Source organism: Macaca mulatta, chromosome 5, assembly GCF_049350105.2.
Source record: "Macaca mulatta isolate MMU2019108-1 chromosome 5, T2T-MMU8v2.0, whole genome shotgun sequence".
NCBI classification, from domain to species: Eukaryota; Metazoa; Chordata; class Mammalia; order Primates; family Cercopithecidae; genus Macaca; species Macaca mulatta.
The window spans coordinates 164,484,298-164,492,691 of NC_133410.1; positions in this window are offsets into that span (position 1 = coordinate 164,484,298).

Here is an 8,394-nt window from a genome sequence, read left to right on the forward strand (position 1 = left end):
GTTCTATATAATACCAGTCCAATGATAAATTTCTTTGATTTTTTAAACGTCACCTAAATTTGAGATTCACCATGCATTTTATCAGCTTTAAAGGTTTTAAGAAGCTTTGAAGGATCTAAATTGGCTTGTGTACAGCCAGCCTTTGATTACAGAAACTTTCCTTTATTACCCCTAATAAATCAATGGCAGAAATTCTGTTTTAGACCGCTTCCTAAAGTGCTGAGTTAAAACTGAAGCATATTTAAAAAACTTCATAGGCAATTTAGGCACATCATAATTCTCAATCTATTGATGAGAATAGATATAAGGCACAATCTATTGATTGAGAATTATGATGTGCCTAAATATCAATTGAGATTAGTGCTCAACTCACTGACATTCTAGGTAGTCTTATATTAGAATAAAGGGATTTTCTCTTTTCCAGGGCTGCTTGTGATATTCCTGAAAACTAGTTTATTTTTATTTTAGTGGGACTGTAGATTATGTACTTATGTAATTTCCTTCTTTATGTTGGCTGCTAGAAAACTTGGGGCCAGGCCGGGCGCGGTGGCTCAAGCCTGTAATCCCAGCACTTTGGGAGGCCGAGGCGGGTGGATCACGAGGTCAGGAGATCGAGACTATCCTGGCTAACATGGTGAAACCCCGTCTCTACTAAAAATACAAAAAACTAGCCGGGCGTGGTGGCGGGCGCCTGTAGTCTCAGCTACTTGGGAGGCTGAGGCGGGAGAATGGCGTGAACCCGGGAGGCGGAGCTTGCAGTGAGCCGAGATCACGCCACTGCACTCCAGCCTGGGAGACACAGCGAGACTCCGTCTCAAAAAAAAAAAAAAGAAAACTTGGGGCCAAATTTTGACCCATGTCTAACAACTCTCTTGATTCTTACAGATCATGTTGTAATAATCTCATTCCTGGCTTAATAATATTTTACTACATGCATTTTTCTTTTGCCCTGTTCTCCCTATCTTCCTGTTTCTAGCTGCATTTTTTCATATCCATTGAAGGTCTATTTTAAATTTTTTAAGTATTTTTTTCTTTTGGAACAGGAAGGTTATAAACAAATAATAATATTTTAACAAACTATCTTGTATGCATTTTGTTTAATGAGCCCACTCTTCTTTTAAAGAAGTTTTGAAACATAAGGGAATGATCATTGCATTGTTGGAGACATGAGACTTTTAAATGGCTTTGTCCCAATTTCACCTCTAATTAGCTGATGCACTTAGGCAATATTTTGAAATTCTCTGGACTTCCGTTTCCCATCTGTGAAGTGAGTCAGTTAGAAATAGACAGCCTTGGTTAAAGATTACAGAGAAAGTTGTTTTGGCAGGAGACATAAAGCAACTTCTGCCAGCTGTAGAAAGAGTGGAAAAAGATGGGGCTAGCTTCAGTCAGACATAAGGAAGAAACATGGCTGGGCTAAGATATGTGGGCAATTAGAGTTAGCTAACAATTTGGTTGTCATTTAAATAGATATTATCTTATAGATTTGTTTGTTTGGCAGAAGAAGAAAAATTTTTTATTTAATCAGAATTGTTTTTAAAAACAGACTCATTTCCAATATCTGAAGTGAAATGAATAGATAGAAAAAATTCAAAAATGGCATCTATATTATTCTTCTGTTTTAAACATTTTTTTTCTGAAACTAGCATAAAAAAGGGTTGAAAAATTATATGTTGAAAATAATTTGTTCCCATTAAATGTAAATATTTTTGCACGAATTTGTTTCAGAATTTTAGCCAACTGCGTTGCACATGCTTATGACCAGAATGTTCTACTGCAGTAGGTCAGAGCTAATGAGGAGTTTTCCTCCTTCCTTCCAGCCTTGAGAGTGCTTCTATGTTGGCAAAAGAAAGCTCCATTACATTTCACCAGTTATACAAGAAGATATGCATTCGTTTACATACCTGTCATCACCCAGTACTTCTCTAACTTCTGTTCTAGGCAAATTAGAAAATAACACAGGTGAGTTTCATAGGTATATGACTGTTCACACCAAGCAAATGCTGGATGTTATCACTGTGTTCTATTGGAAGAGATGTTTTAGGATTTTATGAATAGACAAAAGAGTTCAAGAAATTGAGGCATCACAGGGCTCTGTCATTGTAGACCAGCAAGACTCAGAAAACCTGTGTTAAAACAGTTGTAAATAGTCACACTGTGGCTGATACTTCAGTTTCAATAGAACATTAAATTAGATTTGTAAATTTAAGCATATTGAACATATTATTTTATTTGTATGTTTTTATAAATTTGCTTTGGAATTAAAATTCTGTAAAAGGTACAAGCATCTTTATATTTGATCTTATATTCACCCAAATCTGTGCCTGGCTGATTTCTCACCATTTGGATTCCATTGGTGCCTCCCTCTCAGAGGAGCTTTCCCTTCATCTTCTTCTCCACTATTCCCTGTTCCATAATCCTGCTTTTTTTTTTTTTTTTTGTAGCCCTAATTGCGATCTAAAAATCATCTTATTTTCTAATTTTGTTCAAATGTATTTTTTTAAATTATTATACTTTATGTTCTGGGATACATGTGCAGAACGTGCACGTTTGTTACATAAGTATATGCATGCTATGGTGATTTGCTGCATCCATCAACCCATCATCTACATTAGGTATTTCTCCTAATGCTCTCCCTCCTCTAGTCCCCAACCCACTGACAAGCCCCAATGTGTGATGTTTCCCTCCCTGTGTCCATGTGTTCTCATTGTTCAACTCCCATTTATGAGTGAGAACATGTGGTGTTTGGTTTTCTGTTCCTGTGTTAGTTTGCTGAGAATGATGTTTTCCAGCTTCATCCACGTTCCAGCAAAGGACATGAATTCATCTCTTTTTATGACTGCATAGTATTCCGTGATGTATATGTGACACATTTTCTTTATCCAGTCTATCATTGATGGACATTTGGGTTGGTTCTAAGTCTTTGCTATTGTGAACATTGCTGCAATAAACAAAGGTGTGCATGTGTCTATAGTAGAATGATTTATAATCCTTTGGGAATATATCCAGTAATGGGATTGCTGGGTCAAATGGTATTTCTGGTTCTAGATCCTTGAGGAGTAAATAATATGTAGGAAACACTAAGCCCTTCCTTGTTATTATATGAGTCTTTAGTTGTCCTATTGATTTTATCCTATTAACTTCAGGTGCATTTCTTCCAATTTGGCTGCTTAAACAAGCCCCAGGCATAAAGCAAATTTGGAACTAGCAAGACTCATTCTTTTACAAATACCTTACTTCCTATAGACACTAATAAATTTGTCATATGGGTCAGATTCTGAATATTGCAATTTTGTCTGTGTAACAAGATACAATTTGAAATCAAAGTCAAATTAACACATAATTTCTGTAAAAATTTAATTTCCTTATTATGCAAGGGATAATTAAAGGTATTTCTAGATTTACAGCGTGTAAAACATAGGGTTTTATCTTTGATAAAGAAGATAATCAGGAAAGATATGTTATTAAAGTCTAACAGTTGGGAATTACAAGACAGCCTGAGTAGGAGAAAGAGTAAAGACTTTAGAGTGAAAGAGGTCTTGGCTTGTACCCTCACTCTGTCAATTACCAGCCTTTCTCAGAAAGGCTAAATGCATGACCATGTGCAACACCCTAGCAAAATGTCTGACATGTGGTAGGTATTTTGAAAACATAGTTCTTCCTTCTCCTTCTCCTTCTCCTTCTCCTTCTTCTTCTTCTTCTTCTTCTTTTTTGAGATAGAGTCTCGCTCTGTCGTCCAGGCTGGAGTGGAGCAACCTCAGCTCACTGCAAGCTCTGCCTCCCTGGTTCAAGCTATTCTCCTGCCTCAGCCTCCTGAGTAGCTGAAACTACAGGCATGAGCCACCACGCCCAGCTAATTTTTGTATTTTTAGTACAGATGGGGTTTCACCTTTTTGACCAGGCTAGTCTTGAACTCCTGACCTCAAGATTTGCCCACCTCAGTCTCCCAAAGTGCTGGGATTACAAGAATGAGCCACTGTGCCCGGCCCTTTATTCTTCTTTATTAATTATTTTTTTCATTTGGGCAAGTAATTTCATAAATACTGGTCAATTGTTTGGGAGTGGTCAATTTAGTCTTGGATTCATGAAAATTCTAAATGTGTCAGAGATAATTTACTGCACTTGAACGTTTTTTGAGAGTGCTCAACAAAAATTCTTGATTTACTGACATGCATGTGTGCAAATATTTGGATATAAATATAGTACAATTCATGACATTTGATGCTTCATGACTTTGAAACAAAACTCATTGACTTTCTTCAATGGCTATCCTTCCCATATTTCAAAATGCCATTAATATGCTACTTCTCTGCTAGACACCTAAGCATTTGGATTCATCGTTTTTTTTGTTTGTTTGTTTGTTTTTTTGAGAAGGAGTTTCACTCTTGTTGCCCAGGCTAGAGTGCAATGGTGAGATCTCGGCTCATCACAACCTCCACCTCCCAGATTCAAGCGATTCTCCTGCCTCAGCCTCCCCGAGTAGCTGGGATTACAGGCATGTGCCACAACACCTGCCTAATTTTGTATTTTTAGTAGAGACAGGGTTTCTCCATATGGTCAGGTTGGTCTCGACCTCAGGTGATCCACCCGCCTCAGTCTCCCAAAGTGCTGGGATGACAGGCGTGAGCCGCCGCGCCCTGCATGGATTCATCTTTGACTCTGGTTGTACAACGGGCGTTGGAAAGATTAAATTTAATTTTGTTGAGAAGTGTTTATCGTTTTCTTATTTACCTTATCTATGTTGGGTGCAGAATATTTAAAAAGAAGAAACACTCAGTATTACCCATAAGAAATTATAGCCTAGTAAGCATGTCATGCACAAAACCAAAAGAGGACAGTTAAATGTATTAAGTGCTAAGAATTTTAAACAAGAACAAAGTCTTGTTGAAGCACTGCGGAGGAAGAAATCTCTCTTTTTGATATCATGGAAAGCATCCCAGAGGAAGTACTATTTGAAGTGTTTCTTAAAGAATGAGTGAGAGTTCTGGAGGTGGAGGGGTGGGGAGGTCACTCTAAGCATGGAAAATGTAAAGAAGATTCCAGGACTTAGTTCCTATGCTCTAGATTTATTACTAGGTGTTTGCGTGGGAAGTCATGGGAAATGAGATCTGAAAATTATACAATCTGTTGTGTGTGAACTCTTGAGTTTTCTGTTAATAAATTTGGGTAGTATGCAGATTTTGTTGAACATTTAAAGAAATCAATGTAACATGCTAGCATCAGAATTTGCTTCCCCCTTCCCTTTTAAAGAACAGACATTTCTATTTGAGTATTTTGCAATTTTTTCTGACTTGTGAACTACCTTTAATAGTATTTTTAGTATTTAGTATTTACTTTAATAGTAATAATATGAATTATATAAAATTATTGCTATTTAACGATTCCAACCTATGAAAGCATCAATTTCATATGGTTCAAATGTATGTTATCACAATAACACCTAAACTTTTTAAATCATTTTAATGTTTTTTATGTAATTGATAATAAAATATGCTACTTAGTACTTTTTTAAAATTATATAATACGTTATGATTATATTATAAAGTTTATTTAATATAATTTATACTATTAAAATAATTGGTACCCGTTCTTATTTACAAGTATAACACTTGTTTTTAAAAATACTCTTAAATTATATAATGAAAAACATTTCTTTTCAAATTTTCAATGATAATATATCATGTTGATCTAGGGAAAAATGAATGTTAACATGTTTATATACCATCAATAGTGGACAAAAAACAGTTTTCATTACGTCGTGTCTGAAATTGCTGGAACTTATTTAGAATCTCAATGGAATTATTTTTATTAAAATGTTCATTTTTTTTTAATAAATAAAGAAATAATATTTATCTGTAGGCATTTCTCCAAAGCCCAGGGTGAGAAAGGGTCTCCTGGTTCCTGGTTTCTTTGTGATGTGTTCCATGTGTGAGGCAGGCCAGTTTCCTTAACTACAAGAGTGTTTATTGTAACCTTATTGAAATACATCTTCCAAGAGTGTCCTTTATTTTTCCCTTGAAAACTAGTCATCCTAAATCCACATAGATAAATGAAATAGTCCCTTCATTGGTCCATAATTTCTTCCCTTGAAATTGGTGCCCTAAGTTTGTTTTCTGCTTTTTCTCAAGTCTGCCATAATTACAACTGAGCAAAGGTTAGTTGTTGATGGCTGTTTCTGAGTTTTATCAAGGAGACTTTGAAAACCTCCTACGGGTGTGACTAAATTTAAATCCTAGCTAAGGAATTTTAACTCTGTTCAGACTCCCATCTATGGGAATCAAAGAAAACGTTAAAACCACAAAACAAGGAAAAGAAAAAAACTACTTCACAGAACAAATGGCAATTTATCCTGTCAACTAAAGTTTATTGAATGGCTGCTAGGTTTACAGATGCTTCTTGGCTTAGAAAGGAAAAATCTGTTGGAAAAAAAAGGTAATTATTCAATTCTTAAATATATTATAGCTCCTGATGAACAAGAGCTCTATGTATTAGATTGGCTTCCGCATGAGAAAGCCTGAGTCTGAGATAAGGATTTGGGGGAAGGGGATTTATTTGGGAGATGTTCCCAGAAAGTAGTGAGGGACTAAGGAAGTTGAGACAGGAAAAGAGCCATAAATAAATTATTGAGGTCAATGCCAGGAGCAACTGGGGATTGCTCTGGGCTATTTAAAGAAAGGTGCAGAATTCTTTCAGAATTCCCCTTCTGAGTCAGGGTTTCTGTTTCTGCCACAATCTACCACTGTTGAGTAAGAAAAAGAATGGAAAATTGCATTGGCAGACAGGAAGATATTGTAGCAATTTTAAGCTGTGAAGGGTAGATGGGGAAAAAAAGGGTAACATCTTATGGAAGAGCACATGTGGTGCTTTGTAGAAAGAAATATTGTGATGGCCGAAGGGATGATCTTTATAAACTCCTATTCAAGGTCAGAGTTTAGTACAATGCAAATTCCCGCTAATTCTCATTGCTCTACCCTTACAGGCTCACTCTTTTCTGCACCCTAACCTTAGAAATCATGAGGAAAGACCTAGAGACAAAGATTTTTGTTATAATGCTTTATATCTGATGTTCATATTCTTTTACTACATGTCTGAAAAAGAAAATTGTTATATCTCTTAGCTTTCCAGTATTTTTATTTCTGAATATAGATTGGATGGTTTCTAGGGTCCCTTTTAGGCCCAGAATTAGTTATGATTTGCATCTTCTTAAACATGCTTATCAACCAGTGTTGCCTCCAGCATCTTCCTTCTCTAAGCCATGCGTGCACAGAGTTATGTGCATATGGAAATAAAGTGGGTTTAGAAGGTTACTGCAGATCATTGCCTGTACCCATAGAATCTCCTTTCTTGATCTGTTAAATGTCTGAGGTTCTATTACGTTCTATTATTTGAGTTAAAGTATATTTCCAGAAGGTCTGTGTAAAATATTCAGTATATAAATAAATTGGGAGCTGTGGATATTATAGTCATAAAAATTTTAAATCTGTGCCTGGGAGCAGTGGCTCACACCTGTAATCACAGAACTTTGGGAGGCTGAGATGGAAGGATTGCTTGAGGCCAGAAGTTCAAGAACAGCCTGGTCAACATAGTGAAACCCCGTCTATAAAAATAGAAAAAAAAATAAGAAATAAATTCTAAATATGATTATAAAGAAAAGTTTCCTAATTAGATTATCATCGGATGGACTAACTGGGTTCCAAGTGGCAAAATTTAAGTATTGACAAGATGATGACTAGAATATAACTAGTAATACATTTGATAATGCTTTCTATTGCAAAAAATAATAAGAATGTGTGTGTATGGGGGCCTTCCACTGTAGTTACTCTCCTGGATGAAGAAAATAAGTTATATTTAGATTAGCTTGCAATTTCTCTGATACCCCAAACTCAAGTCTTTCAATTATCAGTTCTTGTGCATAAAAGCAAATATTGAATTGACACTACTACTTAGGAGTGAAATGTCATTTCTTTAAAAAACATTTTTTGTTTCTAAAATATCTATTTTTTCCAATTCATAGGAAAATTTGTTTCCTTATTTGTTTTACTAGTATGTTGACCAATAAGTGAAGAAACCTTCTCAGCTCAAAAGTCTTAAAGAGAGTAGAATAAATTATTTAGCATTATTCTGTGTAAACACATACCCAGTTGAACAACTATGTAGAGAAAGAGGGGCTGTTAACCATTCTCTGCTTCCAAACACTCTAAGTCAGGATACCAGGAAAAGCAGCAGTGACTCCACCCCTCTCTCAGATAAGGTCCCTACCCAGTGTGGAGGCAATTTCCAGGATCATTCATAAAAACTCAAGGGAAATGTGACAGGTATAGCATATAGTGTTGATGATTTTCTAGTTCAATTATAACATGGCATTTGCATGTTTTTTATCTTTCTGTATTAGAT